This window comes from Prionailurus bengalensis, chromosome B3 (genome assembly GCF_016509475.1).
Source record: "Prionailurus bengalensis isolate Pbe53 chromosome B3, Fcat_Pben_1.1_paternal_pri, whole genome shotgun sequence".
In the NCBI taxonomy this organism is placed as follows: domain Eukaryota; kingdom Metazoa; phylum Chordata; class Mammalia; order Carnivora; family Felidae; genus Prionailurus; species Prionailurus bengalensis.
The window spans coordinates 104,760,418-104,786,502 of NC_057355.1; the positions used below are offsets into that span (position 1 = coordinate 104,760,418).

General features: G+C 41.0%; 2 long non-coding RNA genes across 2 annotated transcripts in view; both read left to right on the plus strand.

Annotated features, from left to right (window-relative positions):
• Positions 1 to 26,085, plus strand: part of LOC122469140 — a 168,036-nt gene that overhangs the window by 79,767 nt on the left and 62,184 nt on the right. The gene's annotated exons all lie outside the window — the stretch shown is intronic.
• LOC122469141 lies at positions 5,791 to 6,977 on the plus strand. The gene is made up of 2 exons (XR_006293392.1): positions 5,791 to 6,291; positions 6,720 to 6,977. It is a non-coding gene; the product is annotated as an uncharacterized LOC122469141 (long non-coding RNA).

The window sequence follows — 26,085 nt, forward strand, 5'->3', positions numbered from 1 at the left end:
AGGCAGGTTCAGCTTGCCAAGTAGAACAGGCTGCTCAAGTTAGAGGAGGCGGGCAACCTGTCGTATAGATCCCCACCTTTAATCAAAAAGGTCAGGAAGAGAAAGGTTTGTCAATGACCTAATAAGCCCAGGTGAGAATCTCTAAGTAGGGACCAGACCCTGATTGTCTTAAAACCAAATTTCCTATTCAATTAGAATGTAAAAGGTGAACAGTTGGCTGTTGGTAGGACTTAATGGGTAGGTGCTGGGGTGAAAGGTACTGTGAATCCTCAGAAAAGGCAAAACTAGAGCATCCAAGCACAGAGCAGGGTGAGGGAAGGAGTGGTGGGCTTCCCCCACCCACCCCCTTTTCCTTCTTTTACTGTGATTTTTCTGGCCCTGGCCAAGTGAAGGAGACTTGAGGGGGTGAGTTACATTACTGGCTAAGATTTTTTTTTTTAAGTTTATTTATCTTTGACACAGAGAGAGAGAGAGAGAGAGAGAGAGAGAGAGAGAGAGAGACAGAGCATGAGTGGGGGAGGGGCAGAGTGAGGGAGGTACAGAATCGGAAGCAGGCTCCAGGCTCTGAGCTGTCAGCACAGAACCCGATGTGGGGCTCGAACTCGCGGACCGCGAGATCATGACCTGAGCTGAAGTTGGACGCTCAACCGACCGAGCCACCCAGGCACCCCAGAACTGACTAAGATTTAAGGACGAGAGTTCTGCTGGAGGGAGCCAGAGTGAGAAGAAGGAGAAGGCAGCTGAATGAGAGGTAAAAGCAGGCTTCGCAGGGTGGGGCTGCAGGAGGGCTGAAACTTTGGCTGTCTGCAGGCAAGAGAGGGTCTGGAACTTTATAAAAAAACATTTTTTTTAAAGGACCTGCTACTTCTCAGTAGCTGGGCCATATACTCTTATATGTTAGATCGATCGCCTGGTGGCAGATTCGGATTGAGGCCAAGTTGAGAATATGATTAAGAACTAGGATTTGTCTCTTGTCTTGTCTTTCCATTCCCTGGGAAGAGTGAACTACATCAGACTGAAACCCACCTGCCCTCCATCCCTGCACTGTCCACTCCCAGGTCAGAGGGATGTTTAACAAGGGCAAGAATGGTCATGCGACTTAGGGTGCCCCAGTGGGAAATGTGATGGGAGAGTGCCAACGTGGATTGGTTGCTCTTGTCTCATAGCAAGAGTGTCTCTCGCACACAAGTTTTTAAAAGTGGTTTTGGCAGAATGGGTGTATGAGCCTATGGGAAAGTTCTATGCTTAAGTGTTCTATTAGATAAAAAACTAATTGTTTCCGATTCTTAAACAGAAAAGGAAGATCATTTCCTGTTAGCTATTAAAATACATGCTTTCTTATGAGACTGGCGGACCTGCTTCCTGTTTTCAGAAGCTGGACAGAGGGGTGGCTGGAGAGTAGTCATTGTGAAGCCCTGCGATTCACCCCGTTTGGGCCGTTGCTAATGCCCCCTTGAATCTGTTAACACTTTTTTTCTGAAAACCTTCTTAGTGGATGTGAAGGGAAAAAAGGGGGAGGGGGATAAAGGCTACTGTCAGATTGATTAAGTGAACGCTCATTAGAGAAAGTAACAAGAGGTGAAATCTGCATATGCATTGCAGAAATGTGTCTGATCTTGCTAAGTTGTAAAAAGACAAAAGGGCTGAAAACCTCCCTAGCTGGAAGTACTTGAGGGAGAACTGGGGGAGGGGAACATTCTCTAATAGCGACCATCCTTCTTTATAAACACATGCTAGAGCAGCCACAGTCTGCAATACTTGGGTATATATTTGCAACTCTGTTTTCTAGAAATTTGTACTACAAATATAAACGAATTAATCTGACTGTTCCTAGAATACACTAGCCACCTCCTTAATTTATTTTAATACGAATTTTATTTCCTCCTTTTCCTTTCACTCCTCAAGAGACCCTTCCCTCACCCCATATATAACTATTCTATTGTACCCAAGAACCTAAAGCGATTGGTTTTGTGTCATTGGGGGCATAAACTGTTTCTGTCCAGAGTAGAATAGATTTTTTTTCTTTCTCAGTTGTAAAAGATAAGCAAACCTAGAGTCAATTATTTTTGCTTAAATTTCTTGTTTGTTGGAGGTGAGTGGGGCCATCCTTACCAAAATTCTCCCTAGCTTACTGGCCTGAACAAAAAATTTAGAATAGGATCCAGGCTCCAGGCAATCGATATTGACTTTAAGCAGGCGAAGGTCCCCCCGCTCGCTATAAAGTGGTCAGCTTGGTATGTAATTACAATGAACAGTTAAGCTGGTAACTTGAGTAACGCTTTTAAGAAGACAGCGTATTTCCAATTCCTCTCATCTGTGGGAGAAGCCTAATACTATAGCTGTAAGATAACGGTGATGATTTTTTGTTAGTATGCATTTTTTATGAACAAAAATTTCATAAGTAGTGTCAAATCTGATGTTTCTGTTAACGTTCATTGTCAGGCATTCCTGTGGTTAGCTTTCTACCTTTCTGCTAACACCTCAAACTCAGCTCCTCTTCTCCAGAAACCTAACCAGAAAATTCCTTACTGAAAGAGATGATGGTGTTGACCTTAACCTGCAGAATGAAGATACTTCAGGGCTTAGTGTGAAAAGCAAGATAGAGGGGCGCCTGGGTGGCTTGGTCAGTTAAGTGTCTGACTTCGGCTCAGGTCATGATCTCAAGGCTCATGAGTTCAAGCCCTGCATCGGGCTCTGTGTTGACAGCTCGGAGCCTGGAGCCTGCTTCATATTCTGTGTCTCCCCGTCTCTCTGCTCCTCCCCCGCTTGCACTCAGTCTCTTTCTCTCTCAAAATAAATAAACATTTAAAAAAATAAGGCAAGGCAGACAGTGATATCAAATGTGCCTGAACTGACACCAACCTTTAATTTTAAAAAGTTAGAAAGAAGAAAAGCACAAGCTTGACATTTCTTAGGTTTAGAAAAAAGACAGCATGCATGAGGGGTGGACCAGACTGCCCTGAAGATTTGAAAGGAGATGAACAACAATAATAATAATGCTTTGCCAGAGGATGTCCTTTGAAATATCTGCAGACTGCAACAAAGTGGTTCTTCTCATATGCCGGGTTGTCTGGGCTGTTTTGCACCATTACGTGCTTTGGAGATCCTTGTAATTACAAATTTAAGACTTAAATCCTCAGTTCTTCTTTATATTTCTAAACTACCCCCATAGGTATATTTACTTCCTTCTTTTGTCAAGCTTAAACATTTCCAATTACCTCAGATTCTAAAGGGAAATGTGATGGTTAAATTCCTGCACTTGTAATGACATTTATTAATCCAGTTCTGGTGAGAAATGTTGAATGTCTTGCCTTCCCAAATCATACATTTTAATTCCAAACACACCTCCAAAGAAAAATTGACATTGTTTAATTAAAACGAGGGTGCACATTAATAAGAAAGGATATCATTTTGTTATTTATATATAATTTTATTTTGTTAAAAAAAATGAACAGAGACTACTGGTAAGTTCCATAATTGCCCTCCATGGTGAAGGAATAAGTGTAGGAGAGAAGAAAAGCACAGTAAGACACATATGTTAGTAAAACACTCCTTAATACTACACAAGCTGTAGAAAATGCTACTTTGCATTTGGTCCTCAACATGGCTAACTGCAAGCCATTGAGTAAAAAGTGCACCTTTTAAACTAATTCCTTGGTCCGAAGATAGAACCACAACTAGAAACCTCCTCATTAATATGCTATAATGGTCAAGTAAGAGATTAATAGCAAAGTCACCTGCTAAAGCAACCAGGAACCTGTTGATTAACAATAAGCCTCCAAAAATAAGATACCAGATTGCAAAGCAAAATCAAGTCTCAGGGCAACAAGTGCTTCTGTAATTTATTCCTTCTTTATATGAGGGCATAAAGCTCCCTTTATAAACGTGTTTTCCAGGCCCTGCTGTGAGCTGTAGGTGTGAGCTTTTCAGCTGATTTATTAATTTTAGTTTCAATCAACGTGTCACCTGCAGACACAAAAATGTAGGCCTCACCACAGAAAATACAATTTAAGAGAAAAAAAAAAGTAAAAGAAAAAACAGGGCTCTAATTCAAAAAACTCTGCCAGCATTTTTTTTTTCCCGACGAACACTGGAACGTCTATTCTTTGAGATCTAAAATAATTCCCAGCAACATAATTAAAAGAAATCAAAATTAAACATTTTTGTCATACTTCGAAAGTCAGTCTTAGACCCGGGAAGAGTAACATGAGGCCTGCCAAAACAATCAGTTCCTCTTGTCAGTAGGGGTACATTCTCCCCAAAGAATCGAGTGAACAACAAGTCCCCTGGGCAAAATGTGCAAAAAATTCTCAATTAGTTGTCTTTATTTAGTGAGCACTATGGGGTCCTCAACCACACTATAGAATTATGGCAAGAAAGCTGAGCTCTTCACTAGCTTATTAGCATTCTCAGAGGGTTGGAGCGCTGCTGATAGCAGGCTGTTGCCTCCAAGAGCTGTTGGTGGGACCCCTACACTCCCGGGCTTTGTCCTTTTGTCCTTCCAAGCCAGCAGGAAGTACTGCCCTATGTTCGGGGCATTCTGGGATACCTTCATTCCATTCACAGTTTGCATTACCGACCGGGCCCAAGTCTTTGTTATTGACTATGACCATCACTGTTGCAGGTTTAAATGAAAAGCAAAAGCAATCCGTATGTATCAGTCAATCCTAAATGCAGGTTGAGGAAGTAGCCCCTTCCAAATGAACATCCTCGTGGGGCTGGAGTGGCCTTCTGCGGCCAAAGCCCCACAGGAAATCCATGTCCCAGGTTATAATCTGGCTGCTTTCTTTCATCCCGAAATGACGTTAGGCGAGGGGATAGAAATGGGAGTGGGTTAGTGAATATACCAGACTGCGTCCTCAGCGGTTACATTTTTACAGCACTCCCTTACCTATTGATCTCCTCCCCACACCCACAACCCACTTACCTCTAAACACTCTTGTCCCAGAAAAAGAAAACAAGAAAGATGAAAAGTGAAAATAAAAGGAGAACTGGCAGCAAGTGTTAGAAATGCCTTTTCTAAAGAAGAGGGTATTTGCCGCTTTAGGGAAAACACTATCATTGACTAAATTAACAAGTTGTCTTATCAACTGCCATAAGCCTCGGAGTCTAATTAATTTAGTACTGATCAATAGTCCTGAATGAGGCATTGATTTCTGCCTGCTCGAAAGGGCTGCAGCTGAAATCACTTTCTCTGTATGCCACACACACACACACACACACACACACACAGGCATCCAAAGCTTATGCGTTATCACATTAAGATTTTATTTCACTCCTTCTGTGTGAACGGGAATTTCATGAACCAACTATAAATGAGAAAATGGAATCAAAAGCAACTTTGGAAGTAAGAACAGTTTTACTAGCAAGTGTGAACAGAGCTTGAACACTCCTGGCCAAAGTTCTGCTTCCTTAGAAAATGTCCTTTGAGTGACATAAAACATTAGCAAAGAAAAAGGAGAACTGAGGTGCTTTGCTTACAATAGGTAGTAAGTGCTTTAATTGGTCATAAAACATGCAAAGAGGGCTTGGGTTATTCCTTTGTCTCTTATTTTTCGAGTGCTGATGATACTTTATTAAAAGTATTCTGATCCAAAGTAATAATAACAGTAATGCTATCTGGCCAAGGGCAGAAGCAGATGGTGAGTCTCTGATAAGAATGAAAACATGTGGCAGAGCTACACAGATTTGTCTTTTACTGCTGGGGTTGGTGGGCTAGGGGTGGGGGTAGGGGTGGGGGGCGGAGGAGGACTTTCTACTTCCAAAAGAGAAAAAAAAGATCAATGACAATATATCGGAACGGTATTGGGATGAAAATAATTCAGGCATTGGACTTTCTAAATTTGACGTGTACTGACAAAAATCTTTATTCTCTTATGATCTATATCTGTAAAAAGGTCTAGGTTTGAATTCAGACTTTCACATCCTCCTATGGCACACTCCTTGCGTTTGCTTTTGGGCCCTCCCAGCTTTTGCGATTTGCTTTCATTGTGGCGGCCAGCTGCCCGGCACTCCTGAAAATCTTAAGAGTTTTCCCCCTCAGGCCTGGTCACTGGGCAAAGTTTTCCTCCCACTGCTAAATCATTACTTGAAATAAGAAGTACAGCCAAACTCTTCAAATATTTTAAAGACGATGCTTCCGTTTCAGACACAGGAAACAAGATAACGAAGGAGCTTGCTTATCTCAGAGCCGATGTTCTGCTCAAGAAACATCACCAAAAGAAAAGGAAAAAAGGAAGAAAGAAAATGAAGAGAGGAGGCCGAAACCCAGGACCAACCTTCTTTCACAGGGTTAGAGAAACAATCCCCAAATGATCAAAACAACACAGAATTCACCTTCTTTTCAGTGCGTTTATTTAATATAATTTGGCTTTTTGAAACTCTCTCTCTCTCTCTCTATGTATATACACACATATACACACTCTATATATATACTCTATGTATACTCTATATGTAGTTTTTCAAAATCCCAGAAAAGTCCTCCCCTTAATCTCTTTGGGGCCTCCATGAGTTTCCATAGCACTTTACAAAAGATCTTTATTGAGGAAAGGATTGGACAAACTTTCCTTATATGTGTGGCCCACACCATTAATTGCCCCATCTCCTTTAGTGAGGCCTTATTCCTATGTAAATACCCTTGCATAATGTTACAGGCTATTGTTAGGCCAGCGCCAGTCAGTCGCCACTTATATGCATTTTTATTTCAATCCGCTGCTCAGAGAATGAAAAGATGTCTGGACTTAAGCTGTTTACCAACTGGGCCAAAGCTGCAGAGCGGCAAAACTGAAGAAAAGCCCCAAGCAACTGCGGGAACAAGCTTTTACAATGCGAGCGGCCATTTTCAGTTGAGTTATTAACCCACCCTGAAACTCTTCTAAGCTATGCCTTTTTTAAAGAACAAATGTGCTGAATCAAACATGAATGAGCCAGAACTATTAAGAGAGAAATCCCCTAAAGAACTATTGAACACAACATAGGTTTGTAATCATTTTGTCTCAGTTGTGGGCTACCAACATTATCAAGGATGATAATGCTGGCTCAGTTGTGGGTTGGCTCGTAATTAAACAATAGTGTGGTACAGTAAAAACACACACGCGAGCTGCACACACCCAGAGTCAGAGAACTGCGTGCAAGAGATGAGAAGACTGAGTTAATAGTTCACCACCAAGACCTTGCTACCAATTTGGTCACTAAAACACGGTGATCTCCTTTGGGAGCATTGGAAAACTGCTTCTGAATCAAGTGTCGCTCCCCCAGCACGCTATGGCCTCCTCCATTCTTAAATTGAAAACATAAAATAATTTTTACTTTATAGTTGTAAAGATCCGAGGGAATGAGACACCATGAAAATAAAGGAGCAAAATTCTACCAAAGGGAGCTGGCTTTTTCTCTGCAAAATGTGCTGCAGGCGACCAATATCGTACTTATTTAATGGCAACCACAATCTGAGTTAGTGTGGTATTAGCCTAAAGAAACTCTTGACTATTTGCATGCTTATTAGAATCCAATGAGTGCTTAATAAGTGCATATATATGACAGAGGAAACATCTCATTGCATAGTTAGTGCTACAGGAAACACACACACACACACACACACACACACACACGCTGAGGAAAGCAGTCTTGAGTTAATTACCATCACAATGCAATCAAGTACAACAGTCATAGCTGAAAACCGTTTCTATTAAAGCTGCTAGACTCAACCTTGCCTCTGCAGGTCAGCTGCGGCACTGATAACCTTTCCAGCAGACAAATACATGTAACATTGCCTCATCTAATTAAAAGCTCAGGGAGGTGTAGAAAAATACCAGCACATTGAATCCGAGCAAATGAGTGCTGCCTTCGGCTGATGAAGCTACCATATGCTGCTGCTGTTTACTCTGGAAGGAAACTGAGTCACTTAACATTTCAATAGGTTAATCAATTGACAATTAAATGGAGAAATTGGTTAACTCTGAAAACAATTAACATGACACTCCATTAAGTACACTTTCTAATTGCCACAGCTGTGAGTGGAAATTAACGTGCATGTTAAAGCATCTAACTGGGGTGGCACTGTTTTTTGTGTTTGAGAAAACGGAATTAGCTGAAAACTCGGGTTTTATTTTATAGATTAGACAGTAGGAATTCTATCATCAACTGCAGTTTTAGCAGAGGGGAGCTATGTACATTTTTTCATTCTTTTAAGGGCTCACTTCAAGTTGTTGAAATATTTAATTTGCAATAATTAATTAAAATAGCCTACACCCCTCCTACCAAATTATGGGTTGGCGTACAAAATGGGAAATCTCTCCCTTTGCCCATTTTGTGGACAGAATTACTTTGCAGGATCAGGTATATTTCAAGATTTCCTTTCTAATTAAACGATGCAACACGCAAGTCTTAAAGTCAGAATTTTTGCCGAACATTTCTGTGAATGGCTTCTGATTGTTGGCCTGGTTCCCTAGCCTTACTATAAAATAGTAACAATGGTGTTTGTTAATAACAGTTTTAAGTTGGAGGATTTGGATTTTTACAGGCTATTAAACATGCTAGCTAGCAAGCAGGCAATCATTAAGGCAAAGAATATTCATTTACAAAAGAGGTGATAATTTAAGCGACTCATAAATGTTTCTGATCTATATTAAGTGTGAAATATATATTTTGTGAATGAATGAGTATCTTTAAGAGCTGATTATAAACATTTTATAATCTTCCGCCTTCCCACCCCTTTTGGTAGCTTTACTATCCCTGGATACACAAAAATGGAGAGGATAAATCCTACTTTGAGGGGCCGGTGGTCTGTCTGGCAACAGAGTAAGAGAATGGCATTTAAGAAGAAGAAGGTAGGGGGTGCCTGGTTGGCTCAGTCTGTGGAGCACGTGACTCTTGATCTTGGAGTCGTGGGTTTGAGTCCCGCATTGGAGGTAGAGTCTACTTAAAACAAACAAAAAAAAATTAAGAGGGTAAAGGACACAGCTAGTGCAGGAGGGGAACACTAAGACTTAAAATTTTCCGGTTTGGGCATCTGGTTAGATGGTGAGGTGATTCATCAAAATAGCAATAAAGAAGAAAGGTGGAATGGGGTAGGGATACTAGATAATGAACTTAACGTGGAATATGTTGAGTTCAAAGTGCTGTAAAACATGCGGCTGCAGATGTCAGCTGGACAGATGGATGGATGGAAACTCATGGACTAGAGATATTTCGGAGTTCTCAGAATACGTGTGAGTGCTAATACCACGGAAGTGGGATGAGATTTCACTTCCATTTTTTTTTTCTGCATAGAAGAAGACCAGGAGAGGGTGGAGGAGAAGACCTTGGGTAATACCAGCATGCGTGGGTGGACAGAGGGAAGAATCAGCAACGAGGCTGAAAAGAGGTCAGAGGAAAAAGAGAACAAGGAGAGAGTGATCCTGGAGGTCAAGGGAAGAGAGCACCACTGATGCCCAAGACATCTAGTAAAACAAGAGCAATTTGAACTACTGGTACCAACTGATGGTTGGTTAGTGTGAGGAAGGCTTGAGTCAGAACACAGTTCCCATGGGGAGTTAATGGGAGGTGAGCAAGGAGGGGTGTTGAGTGTGAGCTACTTGGAGGAGCTTTGTTGCAAGGAACAGAGAGGGCAGGGGCTTGAGGACCGGAGGATGGAGGGCAGTTTTGTCTGTTTATACCTAAGTTTGGAAACAGCCATAGGTTAGGCTATATTTGAACAATCCAGAATGGGGAGATGAGGAGATTCTGGACTGCTGGCTTCTTTTCATGCGTGTATTTTTTTAGTCTGAAATGTTGAAGGAGGAAAAAATGGTTTGGCATCACTGCCGAGAGGGCTGGAAGAGGGATGTGACTGAGAATGGAGGAGAAGGATTACCACTGAGAGGCTAGCTGGAATTGGACACAACATCCTGTGGTCATACTCATTCACATTGCAGTGGCATTTTTCCCTAGGAGGACTCCTTCATTCATGTATTTATTCATCCATTCAACAAAAATTAATGAATGCTTGCCATGTGCCAGGTACCATTCTAGGCCAGCAAGACATGGTAATGAGTGAGACAGACAAGGTCCCTGCCCTCAAGGAACTAGGGAGTTCCTGGAAAGGATCCTATTTTAAATTTGGCACCTCCTAGGAGGCGACCTTTGAGTCTTTTTCTGAAGGATGGGAAAGACCTGGAGGTCAAGGATCTTGGTGGAAGAACATTCTAGGAGTTGGGAGAATAGAGAGTTCCTTGAGGTTGAAGAACATGTGTCCACATAACCAGCTGTTTCCTACTTCATCAAGTCTTAACCACTGTAACAGCCACGTGAAGTGGATTATATGCTACCTTGAATTCGTCTTTAGTTACTAGTGTTTGTATATAACCCTTTTGAACAATGCTGCTTATAGAGCCGACACTTAAAACACTGTTTTTCCCTCCTTAATCAGTGAGCAAAATGAACTTTATGAGATACAAATTTGGTAGTTATAACTTTTTGTTAGGTTTGCTCTGGGATCTTTGAATGATCTTCAATGAAGAAACCCAGGCTGTGGCACAAAGGGTACTTGTCCTGTGAGATCCCTTTCTTCTGTGGTAATAGCTCCAGATTTTTATCTGGACATAAGACTATCCAGGAAAAAGGCAAAATTTTTCAGTCTTCCTTAGAGCTACACATGGCTATATGACTGGCTTTTGGACAATGGGCTATGGAGGGAATGATGTGTATAACTTCTAAGAAGTGCTATTAAAGGAAGTGGTGTCCTTCTCCCTTTTCTCCCTCCACTGCTTTTGTCCATCTAGTTGTTTAGAAGGTAGATGTGATGGCTGAGTTGTCGTCTTAGACTATGTAGTCAACGCCACACTTGGGAGTTAGTAGAGTGAAAGTGAGAGTAGTCTAGATTGCAGATGACCAAGGAACTGTCACACCAGCCATAAGTTGTTTCCACATTGACCTACATGAAAAAGAAGTAAACGTATATATTGTATAAGGCGTGGTCATAACACATGGACAAATTTTTGTCCTAACTATTCAATCATACTCTTTCCTATCATATCCTATCCTACCCTATCCTAAACTGTGTTCAAACTACATACATAACAAGGGTCTATTAAACAACCATTATTTTTTCATTAAAAAAATTGATTTATTTGGGTTGCCTGGCTGGCTCAGCCTGTAAAGCATGCAACTCTTGATCTCAGGGTTGTGAGTTCAAACACCACACTGGGCATAGGACTTACTTCAAAATTTTGATTCCATATTGTTTAAAGTTTTATTGAGATATAATTGGCATATAAAGGTTGTATATATTGAAAGTTTACAACTTTATTGTTTTTTACTTTTACTTTTAATTTTTAAAAAAATTTTTAATGTTTATTCATTTTTGAGAGACAGAGTGTCAGCGGGGGAGGGGCAGACAGACAGAGAGAGCGACACAGAATCAGAAGTAGGCTCCAGGCTCCGAGCTATCAGCACAGAGTCCCCCTTGGGGCTTGAACTCAACCAACGCGAGATGATGACCCGAGCCAAAGTCAGACACTTAACCAACTGAGCCACTCAGGTGCCCCTTTATTTTTATTTTTTTGAGGGGGGGAGGGGCAGAAAGAGAGGGAGAAAGGGAATCCTAAGCAGACTCCTTGCCCAGTGGGGAGGCTGAAGAAGGGCTCCATCTCACCACCTCAGGATTATGACCTGAGAGGAAATCAAGAGTGGGACGCTTAACTGACAGAGCCCCTCAGGGGCCCGTACTTGATTTTTTAAAAAGATTTTACTTTTAAGTAATCTTTACACCCAACGTGGGGCTCAAACTTACCCCAAGATCAAGAATCACATGCTCTACCCACTGAGCCAGCCAGGTACCCCTATAACTTTTTTTAAATGTTTATTTATTTTTGAGAGAGAGAGAGAAGGGCAGAGAGGGAGGGAGACACAGAATTCAAAGCAAGCTCCAGCCTCTGAGCTGTCAGCACAGAGCCTGATGTGGGGCTCGAACCCACCAACCGTGAGATCATGACCTGAGCGGAAGTCAGACATTTAACCGACTGAGCCACCCAGGTGCTCCTTTTTTAAAAAACATTTTTTAAATGTCAGGCACCCCTATAACTTGATGTTCTGACAAATTTATACATTGTGAAAAGATCACATCAAGCTAATTAACATAACCAACACTTAGGTATCCCCCCCCTTTTCTAATGTTCTCTACTTTGCTTTTAGGAAAAGCCTGCATTAGTGCCTGTTTTCCCTAACCAAAAGAAATTCAAAGAGGATTCTTGCTTTTATGGAAAAAGGTGAAAAGTGAAAACAACATTCAACATTTGTTTTGCAGGGAGGCCTTACAGAGGTAGTGTGTACCCCAAGCAGCAAGGATGGCCCTGTCAAGCTCCTTCTCTGGGAACTACACTTAGCATCTCAACGCCAAGTTGGCCAGAGCTTTGAACAGTGTCTGTGAGCATCTGTGCTTTATCTCGATTTATTTTGCACATCCATTAGCAAGATGTGTTCTAAGGTATCAGGAAAGTCTTAAGAGAGTGTATAGACTTCAGGTTTGAGAATGTTCAAAAGTTTTTCATCTGAATTCCTGGTAATCACTTCTTTTAATGCCATTTCATTTACAAAAGATTCCATAGGAATGCTCTACTTTGATGCAGTGGAGGAAACCTGCACCATACCGTCTGTGTGTGTGTGTGCATGTGTGTGTGTGTGCGTGCGTGTGTGTGTGTGTGTTATGCTGTTTGTGCATGGTGAGGCAACTATTGCTTTTTGACTTTGTGAGTTTTGAGATTGTGTGACAAATTTCCTTGACATAATAGTCTAGAAATAAACTACTTATGAGTGATCAGGTAAATGTTAACTCCATGTAAATCCAAATATAATGATCGTCATTCTATAAAACAAAGCTGTTTCCTTTTCCCAGTGGGTGATCATAATAAGCCCCCTTTGTCTTATATGAACACACTGCTGTGGCATTCTGTACCTATTTGCCTTATCATCATTGATAGCTTTCCCATGTAAACGTATGGAAATGCCTACCTTGGTTAACTTTTCTTATGGGATTGAGTCATCAAAAACAGGAATTTTGCTGTATTTTCATGTTAGCAAGCACTGAGAAGAGATGAGATTTTAGTTATTTTGTGTTTAAAAGCATTTTTTTTTCAACGTTTATTTATTTTTGGGACAGAGAGAGACAGAGCATGAACGGGGGAGGGGCAGAGAGAGAGGGAGACACAGAATCGGAAACAGGCTCCAGGCTCTGAGCCATCAGCCCAGAGCCCGACGCGGGGCTCGAACTCCCGGACCGCGAGATCGTGACCTGGCTGAAGTCGGATGCTTAACCGACTGCGCCACCCAGGCGCCCCAGATTTTAGTTATTTTGTAGTTTTTTTTGGTAGCAATATCCATTGACTCCGTGTGTTTCAGACCCATTTGATGGACCTCCCTAGAATTGCTTGGCCTGTGTGCCTTCCCGACGCTCCTCTGCTTGTTCAATAGGCAACCTGGCCACCACTATTGTTAGTGCCTTGTCTTCTAAAACTGCTGGAGGCTCTAAAACTTTCTTAGTTCTGGCCTAGGACTCCCCGCATTGGGAGTCATAGCAGTTCCAGTAGCCAGACCTCATCCTGCCATACTCACAGAGACTCTGGCTTGTCCCATCACTTGTGGACCCAGATGCATCACTACATCTTGGGGCATCAGATTTGGCTTACTAGGCAGATGGCCAGTGGAGCTGGTTAACAAGAAGTGTTTTTCTCTCACTTTAACCAGTGAGAGATTGGGACTAACAGGCAGTTCCATGCTCCCTGCCTGGAAGATGTCTCCCATCATTCAATGGCTGGGTTTTCTTATTATGCTGTGGTCAATTCACCGTCGATCATGTTTTACCTGCTTTTCTTTCTTCTCTGCCTCACTTCTTCTTTTCCCTCACTTTTAATACCCTGGCGTTATACCTCCCAATAAAGCCTTGCATCATAACATTTGCCTTAGCACTGTTTCTAGGGATACTCATATTCCAGAAATGTGATGGAGATGGCAATGAATGGTGGCATCATCATTGATATTTCAGCCCATTTTTTTCAGAAGAGAATGCAGCATCGGAAGGAAAGGAGAGTATAGTCAGTATACTGACTGAATCGCCTCGGCTGGATTCCCTTTGTGAGGAGCAGTCCGTATGCATATAGTTGAGCATAGTAGAAGTTACACAACTTATAAAGGAGTAAATTCAGACAGTTCAGGTTTTTAAAGCAATTCTAGCAGTGCTTTGTTGATGTGGTTATATCCAGTTCTAAAGAAAAAGTAAGTTTTACACTTTATTGTTTACAGTCTCCAGTTATATGACAGTTAATCTTAGGAAAGAGCTTAAATGGTTCTTCAGAAGAGACACGAGTTAGGCTGAGTCATAACTAACTGCTTCAGTTCACATTTAAAATTGGTGCCTTGGGATGCCTAGGTGGCTCAGTCAGTTAAGCGTCTCACTTAGGCTCAGGTCAGGATCTCAACGTTTGTGAGTTGGCGCACCGATTAAGGCTCTGTGCTGACAACTCTGAGCCTGGAGCCTGCTTCAGATTCTGTGTCTCCCTCTCTTTCTGCCCTTCCTCTGCTCAAGCTCTCTCTCTCTCAAAACATAAATACATACGTACATATATACATACACAATTTAAATTTAAATTTAAATTTAAATTTAAATTTAAATTTAAAAAATAGGTGTTTAAGGGGAGCCTGGCTGACTCATTCAGTAAAGCATGCACAACTCTTGTCCCAGGGTTGGGACTCCAAGCCCCATGCTGGGCATAAAGCTCACTTAAATAAATAAATAATGTTCTTTTAAAAAAAAATTGGGGGGGCATCTGGGTGGCTCAGTCGGTTAAGTGTCCAACTTTTGATTTCGGCTCAGGTCATGATCACGGTTGCGTGAGTTCAAGCCCCACATCAGGCTCTGCACTGACTGCATGGAGCCTGCTTGGGTTTCTCTCTCTCTTTATCTCTCTGCCCGTCCCCCGCTCATGCTCTTTCTCTCACAAAATAAATGAACCTTAAAAAATTGTTTAAGGGGTGCCTGGGTGGCGCAGTCGGTTAAGTGTCCGACTTCAGCCAGGTCACGATCTCGCGGTCCATGAGTTCGAGCCCCGCGTCGGGCTCTGGGCTGATGGCTCAGAGCCTGGAGCCTGTTTCCGATTCTGTGTCTCCCTCTCTCTCTGCCCCTCCCCCGTTCATGCTCTGTCTCTCTCTGTCCCAAAAATAAATAAATGTTGAAAAAAAAATTAAATTAAAAAAAAAATTGTTTAAAAAAGAGAATGTTCTTTAAAATAATAAATAAGTAAAATTGGTGTTTAAAATGTGCCCAGGCATCATTTCACATGTGGTGCTACAGTGAGAAATCAGCACAATTCTGCATATGTTTTTTGCATCTTCTCACAACCCTGGACTGAAGAGTAGAGAAAATGGATGGTTGAGTTTATCGAGGCCTGGGAATACCTTCCCCCTCCCCACTTTTTTTAAGCTTCTTTTTTTTTTTTAATTTTTTTTTAACGTTTATTTTATTTTTGAGACAGAGAGAGACAGAACATGAACGGGGGAGGGGCAGAGAGAGAGGGAGACACAGAATCGGAAGCAGGCTCCAGGCTCTGAGCCATCAGCCCAGAGCCTGATGCGGGGCTCGAACTCAAGGACCGCAAGATCGTGACCTGAGTCGAAGTCGGACGCTTAACCGACTGAGCCACCCAGATAGCCCTAAATTGTTTTTTAAACCAGAAATGAAAAATTGATATAATCCAGGATGAATTATATTTTTCCTTATATTGATGCAATTTAAAATTGAATTTGAAACTTTTTTTTTTTTTAATTGGAGGAAGAGTGCCACAAAGACAAAGGTGCCTCAGGCCCACGAATGTCATAATGTGGCCCTGCTGTAGTCTCTTGCTAATTGATTTTCTTACCTTCATATCCTCTACCCCCAACTAGTCCACTCCCCAGAACAATCTACATGCGTCAGCACATGCGCCTGCGTGTGTGTGAGCACACACTCCCACACACACACTTACAGACATGCACGTATATTTGCCCCTCCACACTAGTTCTCTGCTTTTCTTCAGTTTCTCTTTCCTTGTCTGGGAGGCAGGGGGAGGCTGACCTCTGTGAACTACATTATTCAGGCTTCCTTGTCGGGCCTTGCTTCTCTTTGGGAACTATGAATAGGAGGCATCAGTGGGAGATCACAGGGCCAGAGGAGGGAGAAGTCAGGGTGTTTACTCTCCTGGCACCCTCTCTGCTTCTGGCAGTGGCTGCCCTACTCTACCTAAGGCCACAGCTTCTGCTGCTGAGCCCCTCCCATGCTACAGCTCTTTCCAGCTTCCCACAACCCACACCCGCTCCCTGCCCCTGCTCTTTCAACTCTAGAACAGGTCTTGGCTCTCCACTGTTAGAGCCCAGTGGCCCCTCGCCATGCCATCCCTTGTTGGCTTCCCTTCACCCTTTGTTAATAGCCTTTGTAAATAGTTTCTTCATTAGCATGCGTTGATAGTAGAGAAACATGGCAAGTTTTGATTTGTTCATTTGCCACGATATCACAAACATTTCCTGAGGTTTCTGCAAAGTCTGCATAATGATGCTTTATGACGACACAATATTCTACCTTAAGATGTACAAGAATTTGGGGCCTCTGGGTGGCTCAGTCGGTTGAGCGCCAACTTCGGCTCAGGTGTTGATCTCGTGGTTCATGAGTTCGAGCCCTGCGTCGAGCTCTGTGCTGAGAGCTCAGAGCCTGGAGCCTGTTTTGGATTCTGTGTCTTCCTCTTTCTCTCTTTTCCCCTCCCCCACTCACACTCTGTCTCTGTCTCTCTCTCAAAACTAAAATAAACATTAAAAAGATTCTTAAAAAGATGTATACAAGAGTTTTGGGGTGCCTGGCTGGCTCCATCAGTTAAGCATCTGACTTGGGCTCAGGTCACTTTCTCATGGTTCGTGAGCTTGAGCCCCACATCTTGCTCTGTGCTATTGTTGCAGACCGTGCTTGGGATTCGCTCTCTCTCTCTCCTCTCTCTGCCCCTCTCCTCCCTCCCTCCCCCCCTCAAAATAAATAAATAAACTTAAAAAAAAAAGATGTAGAAGAATCTACTCTCTGGAGCACCTGGGTGGCTTAGTCGGTTAAGCGGCCGACTTCTGCTCAGGTCATGATCTCAGGGTCCGTGGTTCAAGCCCCGTGTCGGTCTCTGTGCTGACAGCTCAGAGCCTGGAGCCTGTTTCAGATTCTGTGTCTCCCTCTCTCTCTGCCCCTCCCCTGTTCATGCTCTGTCTCTCTCTGTCTCAAAAATAAATAAATGTTAAAAAAAAATTAAAAAAAAAAAGAAGAATCTAATCTCTTAGTATATTCTCCCTTTGCTCTCCTTCTGCTTGACTTGCTTTTCCTTTTCATGTCCTTTCTTTATTTCCATTATAGACAGACAAAATAAACATTCTCAAGGTGCAGATTTTTACTGCATGTGAACTTTTATTTCATTCATGTTTTTTTCCCCCTCGAGATTCTGATGCTGCCTTTTTCTGAATGTGTCTGCAGGCAAATAGCTTTGCTCATTCTACTTGGAATGTAGTTAACGCTCAGCTCAGCTGTCAACAGACGTGTGTTTAAACTATTCTGTCCACTTGAAATACTCTCTTCTTCACAGTTTTTCAAATGTCAGTTTTTCTTCCCTACTTGAGTTAAAGATGTTATTCTCTCTTTTGAATTAACCTATTCAAATGATTGGTTTGGTAGTTAGTGATTTTTATTGTTATATTTTTTAATGTTTTTATTTATTTTTGAGGCAGAGAGAGACAGAGCATGAGCAGGGGAGGGGCAGGGAGGGAGGGAGACACAGAATCCGAAGCAGGCTCCAGGCTCTGAGCTGTCAGCCCAGAGCCTGACACGGGCTCGAACTCACGGACCGTGAGATCATGACCTGAGCTGAAGTCAGATGCTTAACTGACTGAGCCACCCAGGTGCCCCTTTTATTGTTCGTTTGAAATGTAATTAAAATCTTTTAAGTTATTTAACTTGGTTATTTAACTTTAAATATGGTACTATCATTTCTTTTCCGAAGTTGATGATTAATTTCTTGATTGACATGAATTATTTTCTTGGATCACTTTATGTCTCCTGTAGGGACATTCCTGCAGTAATTGCTTAATGACCATATGTTGATTTGAAAAGTATTGGAGTTCCATATATAAAACATTGACTTTCAGAATCCTATGTAGGTTCAAGTGTAATTAAAGTTGAGTTCTTAATCCATCTCTCTGACTACAAACTGTAACTTCATCACAGGGTGCTCAGATTTCCAATATTGTTTGGGGATCTTATTGTTCTTACATGTTGCTAGGAGGGGAAATGCCTTAAAAGTGTTTACGTCTCTCTAAGCACAAGTGGAGCTCATGCCTAAGAAGTGCCTGAACTGTGTAGAGAAGGAAGAGTCAGGTAGTAATATGCGTTGTAGTAGTAACTCACTTCTGATTAGTAATAACAGAGATTCTCAGTCATCCTGTGACATATTGCCCTGTTTTCTTTCGCCATAACATGTATCACCTCCAATTATATTAATTTGATTATTTGTAATTATAATAAAACTTTCCCCACCCCAGCTAAGATATACCATGAGAGTGAGGACTTTTTTGTTGTTCTTGCATTCTGTACTGTACCCCTAGTCCTAGAATAGGTCTGGCATAGAGTAGGCACTCAATAAATGTTTGTGGAGTAAATGAATGAATGAACATTTGTTAGTATTTTGCAGTTTTCCAGATGGTGCTATAAATGCTCTGTACTGCATCTCACTTAAGCCTCACAACACGCTTTTAAATAGGTACTGTCCTTTTTTTTTTTTTTAATTTTTTTTTTTAACGTTTATTTATTTTTGGGACAGAGAGATACAGAGCATGAACGGGGGAGGGGCAGAGAGAGGGAGACACAGAATCAGAAGCAGGCTCCAGGCTCTGAGCCATCAGCCCAGAGCCCGACGCGGGGCTCGAACTCACAGACCGCGAGATGGTGACCTGAGCTGAAGTCGGATGCTTAACCGACTGAGCCACCCAGGCGCCCCGGTACTGTCCTTTTTTACAGAGGAGGAAACTAAGGCTTGGAGGAGTTAAAGGAGTCCCATGGTCCCAAATCTAGTAACTGGGGGAAATGGTACTTAAATCCAGGCAGTCTGGCCTAGAGACCATAGCTTTAGCCACTATGTTAAATTTTATTCAGTCAAATATTGTGAAATAACCACAACTACCATTTGTTAAAATGTATAAATTACTGTCACGTGTATTTCCTCTTTTGATAGCATTCAGTGATCCTGAGCTAATATTTTCATTATCCCTACTTTACAGATACGAATACTAAGACATGATTTGTCAAAGTTCACAGTACCATTAAGTGGTTGCCCTGGGAATTAAACTCAGATCTTCTGAGTTCAAACCCCATCTCTCTCCCACCTCCTTCTCCTGTCATCCACCGTGCTGCAGCTTAAGTGTGGCCAGAGACCCCAATTTATGGCTTTAGACATACATAAAAATGAATTCTATTTAATTAGTCACTAATAAAACCATTGTATTAGTACTCAGCAAAAAATAATTTTATTTTAATATTGACTAGTTTTATTTTAGTAGTTACTAAGTTGTTACTAATGAAAAATTACACAGGGGTGCCTGAGTGGCTCAGTCCGTTAAGCGTCTGACTTGGATTCAGGTATGAGATCTCTCGGTCCATGAGTTTGAGCCCCGTGTTGGGCTCTGGGCTGACAGCTCAGAGCCTGCAGCCTGCTTCGGATTCCATGTCTCCCTCTCTCTCTGTCCCTCCCCCACTCATACTCTGTCTCTCTTTCTCAAAATAAGTAAACCTTAAAAAAAATCTTTTTTAATCACACAGAAGTTCTAAACTTGGAGGTGATGGCAAATGGCTCCCAGTTGCATTTTCTGGACAACAGTAAAAATTACAAACAATTAGGAGTCCTTACGTGAATGGAAAGAAGAGAAAGGAGTAGCGATAGATAAAAGTAACTAACATTGAAGAGATCAATAGGCCCCATGAGTCACTGAGGAATGGCGGGGGTGGGATCGAGACACTTGGAGCAAAGTGCAGGAGGGTGGTCAGTGGCAGGGGTGACAGGGGGAAGGGTGGCAAGAAAAGATGGCACAGATTTCACAACTTTGAAGTTGGAGGGTGATGGGGGGGGGGCCGTTGATTTAGTAGTGAAGTGAGGAACATGTCAACCTTCTCTTCAGGGCGATGGATGAAGAGGCACGCTCCACTTGTGGAAGGCACAAAAGGAACATTGCACTTTATGCCCAGTAAGAAGGTGGAGTAATCATTCGTGATTAGAGTGGAAAAGACAGAATAATTCACTTTATGAGAGAAGATCTGAAAACTACTTGGAAATCTCAGGGGCCAGTAACTGAATATGATTTAACATAGAAGTATTAGCATTAAATAGAAAGATACCGTGCTTTAACATAGTCAGGAGGCATTGCTATTGTCCACTCAAAACTTTTACTTTTCATAAAGCTTTTATAGTTCATACCGTGTGCTGGCCAATTTAATGTTCCAATGAATCCAAGACTCATTTTAAAGCATGCGAACCTGCCCACCTACCTCCCCAATCTGCAGAGATTTCTCTTTTTTATGAACATGTCGAACACTTACTTTTCTATACCACTCACTTGGAATCTATCACACTTAGACTTTTGATGATGGTCTGACTTCATATGCATACATGCATGTAGTCTAATGGTGACTAATGGTAGACTAACGAGGTGACTATGTTTATTGAATTGTATTCAGTATTGTTCTTGAATAGGTTTATTCATAGGCACCTGTCTTCGTGAGTACCTACTGTGTGCTTTTTCCTAGATCCACAGCGCTTACTTAGTTTGGGGCCTGACGGGATTGTTATTTTGGCTTAGGCTGTTGTTTTCTTCCTAGCCAGCAACAGTTGCAATGAAAACCATGTGGTACTATTTATGGAAGTTGTGAATCGTGATGAAATGCAATGAATGTCTCTTTAGGTGAGAAATTTGATAAAGACTGGGTTTTGAGGAAGCATCTCCTCCCCCAAGGAGTGGGCTTCCTTTCAGAGGAGATCCCCTTCCATAGCTGCCCAGGTTGCTAAGGCAAACCTTTGCATATACAAATTTGGGTCAATGTGTTGACAGGATGTCAGATTTGTGTAGCTAATGCAGCTTCAGCATGAATACTGAGCTTTATGCCACTCCATTGATGCCCAAATGAATCTGTAGGTGCCTATTTGTGCCTGAGGCTACTGGGGTAGAAAATAGAAGCCCTTGTGAAAACCTGACCCAGGTCCACAGCTTACACTTGACCAGTAGTAATTGGCTTGCAGCAACATCTGAAAAGTAAATTCAAAGCGATCTGAATGGCAGACCGCTGACATCTTTCCATCAAATCGTCTGTAATTTCTCGTTGGAGTTATTTTGCCTCACAGACTTATCCGTGAGTGTTCCAGGAATCTTCATCATGGCATGGATCCACAAAGAGTTGCAAAAGAATTTATGTAATCAGCTGATTTGGAGGGACCGAGTTTTCTGTATTACGAAAGACCTAAAATATCAGTTAGTTCCTGAAACATAAATCGCAGTGAGGACAATGGTAAATGTGACAATTCTTTTTTTCTTTTCGTTTTCTCTTTCTTTCTTTCTTTCTTTCTTTCTTTCTTTCTTTCTTTCTTTCTTTCTTTCCTTCCTTCTTTCTTTCCTTCTTTCCTTCTTTCTTTCTCTTTCTTTCTTTCCTTCTTTCTTTCCTTGTTTCATTCCCTTTCTTTCTTTTCTTTCTTTCTTTCTTTCTTTCTTTCTTTCTTTCTAAATAAAAAGTACTCTTTGAAATGACATGTCAGGGTCATGAAAATTTTGAGACTGATCACAGTAAACTGAAGACAACTTTTATAGTCTTTGAGAGATGGAAGTGTGAATTAAACAGCATTCACTAAAAGCCTTCTTTTTAACTTCTTAATTCTCTACTATCATTGTATTACCTAATGCTTCTACTTGTGAGCATTTCTGCATACATATACAACAGTTGATGTGATCATTGATCACAATAATAATTTGTCAGTGAAAGACCTTTCTATTTATCAAAGAAAGAATCATTTGGACACAATCTAGTTTTATTTGGTGTTTGCTTTTCATTATCATTTTATGAGAATTGACAATCTATTAGAAAGCCATTAGCTAGATTATTTAAGCAGAAGACCTTATCTTCCAATCATTCAGATGATATAATTTATTTTCTTTGCTTTAGTAGAGCACATAGCATATTTGATACCTGGAGCAGATCACTTGTTCATACTTTTCTTGTCTTACACAACAAGATTATGTTTTGTAAAAATTATGAAATGAAGCAAATAATAATAATGTCCAGAAAAGAAATGAAGACACTGAATATTTTTTATCATACTTTGTGTTTATAGTTGTACAAGTAAAGGAAAAATGATTATGAATACAATAGAGATTACAATACAAAAATGAAAAATGGATTAATAGTTTTATGTATCTTTTTAATAATTTTTTTAAAATGTTTCTATTTATTTAAGTGATCCCTACACCCAACATAGGGCTCGAACTCACGACCCCGAGATCAAGAGCTGTGTGTTCCTCCTACTGAGCCAGCCAGCCGCCCCTGGATTAATAGTTTTAAAACACATTAATGCATTTTTTGACAAAAGAGGAAATATTGTACTTACGTATTTGTCTGTGGCAGTAACAAACATGTGAGGCTGAGTCTGTGTGGGTCCGGGACAGTGCACCTGGTAGTTTGCCAAATTAACTTCCATGGAACATGCAGTGATTATAAGGCCTAAGAAACAAAAATGTGGGGCGCCTGGGTGGCTCAGTCGGTTAAGCGTCTGACTTCAGTTCAGGTCATGATCTTGCGGTCCGTGAGTTCAAGCCCCGCGTCGGTCTCTGTGCTGACAGCTCAGAGCCTGGAACCTGTTTCAGATTCTGTGTCTCCTCTCTCTCTGACCCTCCCCCGTTCATGCTGTCTCTCCCTGTCTCAAAAATAAATAAACGTTAAAAAAAATTAAAAAAAAAAAAGAAACAAAAATGTGCTAACTTGAAATGTACACATAACATAATTAAAAGTTGACAGTAACCTCAGAAATTGCTTAGAACTTAAGACAAACAGGATTTTTGCAGAGAGAAGCATTTTACTCCTGATATCATTTGGAACGGGCAGTGCATGATGACACTGAAAGGCAGATGAGATTTCAGTTGGTTTTGACACTGGGTTTGCACTCTGTGTAGACTGTGCATTAGGGGTGTTTGTACCAGGGGCCACCGCTTCCACCCCTTCTCACCCCCACCCCCCTGCCCCCACCCCCTCCTTGCCCTTGGTCACCTCTGCTTTGCTTTGTAAACTTGTATTTCTATTTTCTCCTGGCGTACTTTGGAGTGTAGCTTTCGGAAATAATCTTTTGCAGCGCATTTCTTTTTTTCTACCATGCCTCCTCTCAGTATATCAGAAATCTTACTTTTGTTTAGTATTTCTGAATTATTAATTGTCACTCAGAACGCTGTATACTGTTTGATGAGACCTAGACCTATAGATAAATACTGATTTGTATTTAGCATGTATTTGTACATTAGTTTAAAAGGAATAATGCTTTTTTTTTAATAAGAAAGAAAGAGATTAAATAGAAGAACGTGGAAACATTCCCAGCCATTTTGTATGTGTGTGTTTGTATTTGCCATCTATAGAAACCAACTTATCACATCTTATCTCTTTCATGGAGGCATAAAGTAAGAATCCTTCACAAGAGAGCTCTCTTCCTCTCATCTCTTCATCCGAGTATATGAGTATGCATGGATATTTTTTCATACATTTATCAAGTTGTTTTTCCCTAGCTGGTACCCCAAACAGTGCCCAGGCAGCATTATCCTATGCATGAGCCTGTTTTTATTTGACACTATTGTATTTTTCCCCCTCTCTAAAATTAATTCCTCTATAGTGTCTGAATAGCTTTTTTTTTTTTTTATCAATTAGCTTTCTCTAGGAAAATCTTTTCCCTTCTAATATAGAATAATGATTTTTTTTTCTTCTGTCAAGGGGGTTATTAATAAATGCCACCAGTGGGGTTAGAACATTCTCTGGTGTTTGCTTTAGGGGAACAAGGGGATTGTCAGAAATCCTAGCCAAACTGAACCATAATTAGAGAGAAAATGTTAGCAATTAGAACTATACATTAGGCTTTAATTTACTACCATGGAAAAGTCAAGGGTGGCATTTTTATTCCATTTTTAGGTGCAGCCAGATGGATTGCTCATTACAAGATAATTTCCACCGACCCTCTGCATTTCTCAGAGTAACAAAGCCGCTGAGAACACTGTGTAGCAACTTGCTCAGATTTTATTTTATTTTTTGTGGGGGTGGTGAGCGGGGGAGGGGGGCTGTTGAGCCATCATCAATTTCCTATAGTTATTGACAGAGTTGGGAATCTTTTCACATGTGGAATAATTTTAGGCCAAGAAAACAGAACGCTAACGCATTAATATCATTCACTTTTCTATCCTCACCTTAACAATCTCCATGTTAAAAAAAATAAAGTCTCCTTTTCGGTGTTTCTACCTTTAATTTTTCCTAATGACCAAAATAAACATTTTAACTTAATGATTAAAAAAAAAAAAAAAAAAAAGATGGTAGCTCCCGTCAAATTCCAGTCTAATTTCTCCAAAGCTTCCAGGTCCACCCAGTGCATTATTCTTGAACATGTGGGGTATCTGTCATCATTCTTTTCCTTTTTAACTCACACTCAGATGGCATTTTCTTATTAACTCTCCTATCCAGTTTTCTTTTCCATCAACTGAATTTGGGGCCAAGATGTTAATGACCATTGAAAATAAATGTATTTAGAGCACCTGGGTGGCTCAGTCGGTTAAGCATCTGACTCTTGATTTTGGCTCAGGTCATGATCTCACAGTTCATTGAGTTTGAACTCTGTGTCTGGCTCTGGCTGACAGTGCAGAGCCTGCTTGGGATTCTTCCTTTCCCTCTCTCTCTGCCTCTTTCCTGCTCTCTCTCTCAAAATAAATAAATAAACTGTAAAAAATAAAATAAATGTATTTTTTTTTGAGCTTAACAATGTTTTCATGAGAAAAAAATCTATCTTTTGTTACTTTAAATTTGTTTTTTTTAATATTTTTTTTAACGTTTATTTATTTTTGAGACAGAGAGAGACAGAGCATGAACGGGGGAGGGGCAGAGAGAGGGAGACACAGAGTCTGAAGCAGGCTCCAGGCTCTGAGCAGTCAGTACAGAGCTCTACGCGGGGGCTCGAACTCCTGGACTGCGAGATCATGACCTGAACTGAAGTGGGACGCTTAACCGACTGAGCCACCCAGGCGCCCCAGTCTTTTAGTTACTTTATATTATAATGAGTCAAAATCAGTTTCCTTTGGTTTTAAAAATATAGTTGTAGATATTTTTATTGTTATTTTATTTTGCTTTTATTGTGGTCAAATATATATAACTATATAGAACATAAAACTTAACCACATTGGCCACTTTTAAGTGTATCGTTCGGTGGTGTTAATATATTCACATTGATGTGAATCACTATCATCCACCTTGGGGAATTTTCATCTTCCCGAGCCAAAACCACATTCATTAAATAATAATTCTCCCTTCTCCTCTCCCCCAGCCTTTGGCGACTACAATTCTACTTTCTGTCTCTATGAATTTGAGCACTCTGTACCCCATTTAAGTGGAATTGTACAATCTGGGGCCTTTTGTGTCTGATACTCAGCGTCATTTCTCTAAGCTTCATCCATGTTGTGTGTATGAGAATTTCCTTCCTTTTTAAGACCAGATAATATTCCACTGTATGTACATACATACCTTTATTTTATATAATTTATCCACATTCCCTAAAGAGTTCCCTCCACACTCAAGTCTTATTGAGTTGACATCAACAGACAAAACTTTGGTTCCGCCACAGGTAAGGTAGTGGGTAAGAAGGGTTGGTGAGTTTTGCCCCATGACAAAGTGTCAGGCATTTTGGACAATAAGCACTTGAGGTAAAAAATTGAGGTAGCCTCAATTTTCTCTTTAAGCTAAGAATCAGAAGAATGAGAAATATTTTCCTTTCATTCTGTATTCTTCCAGATTTC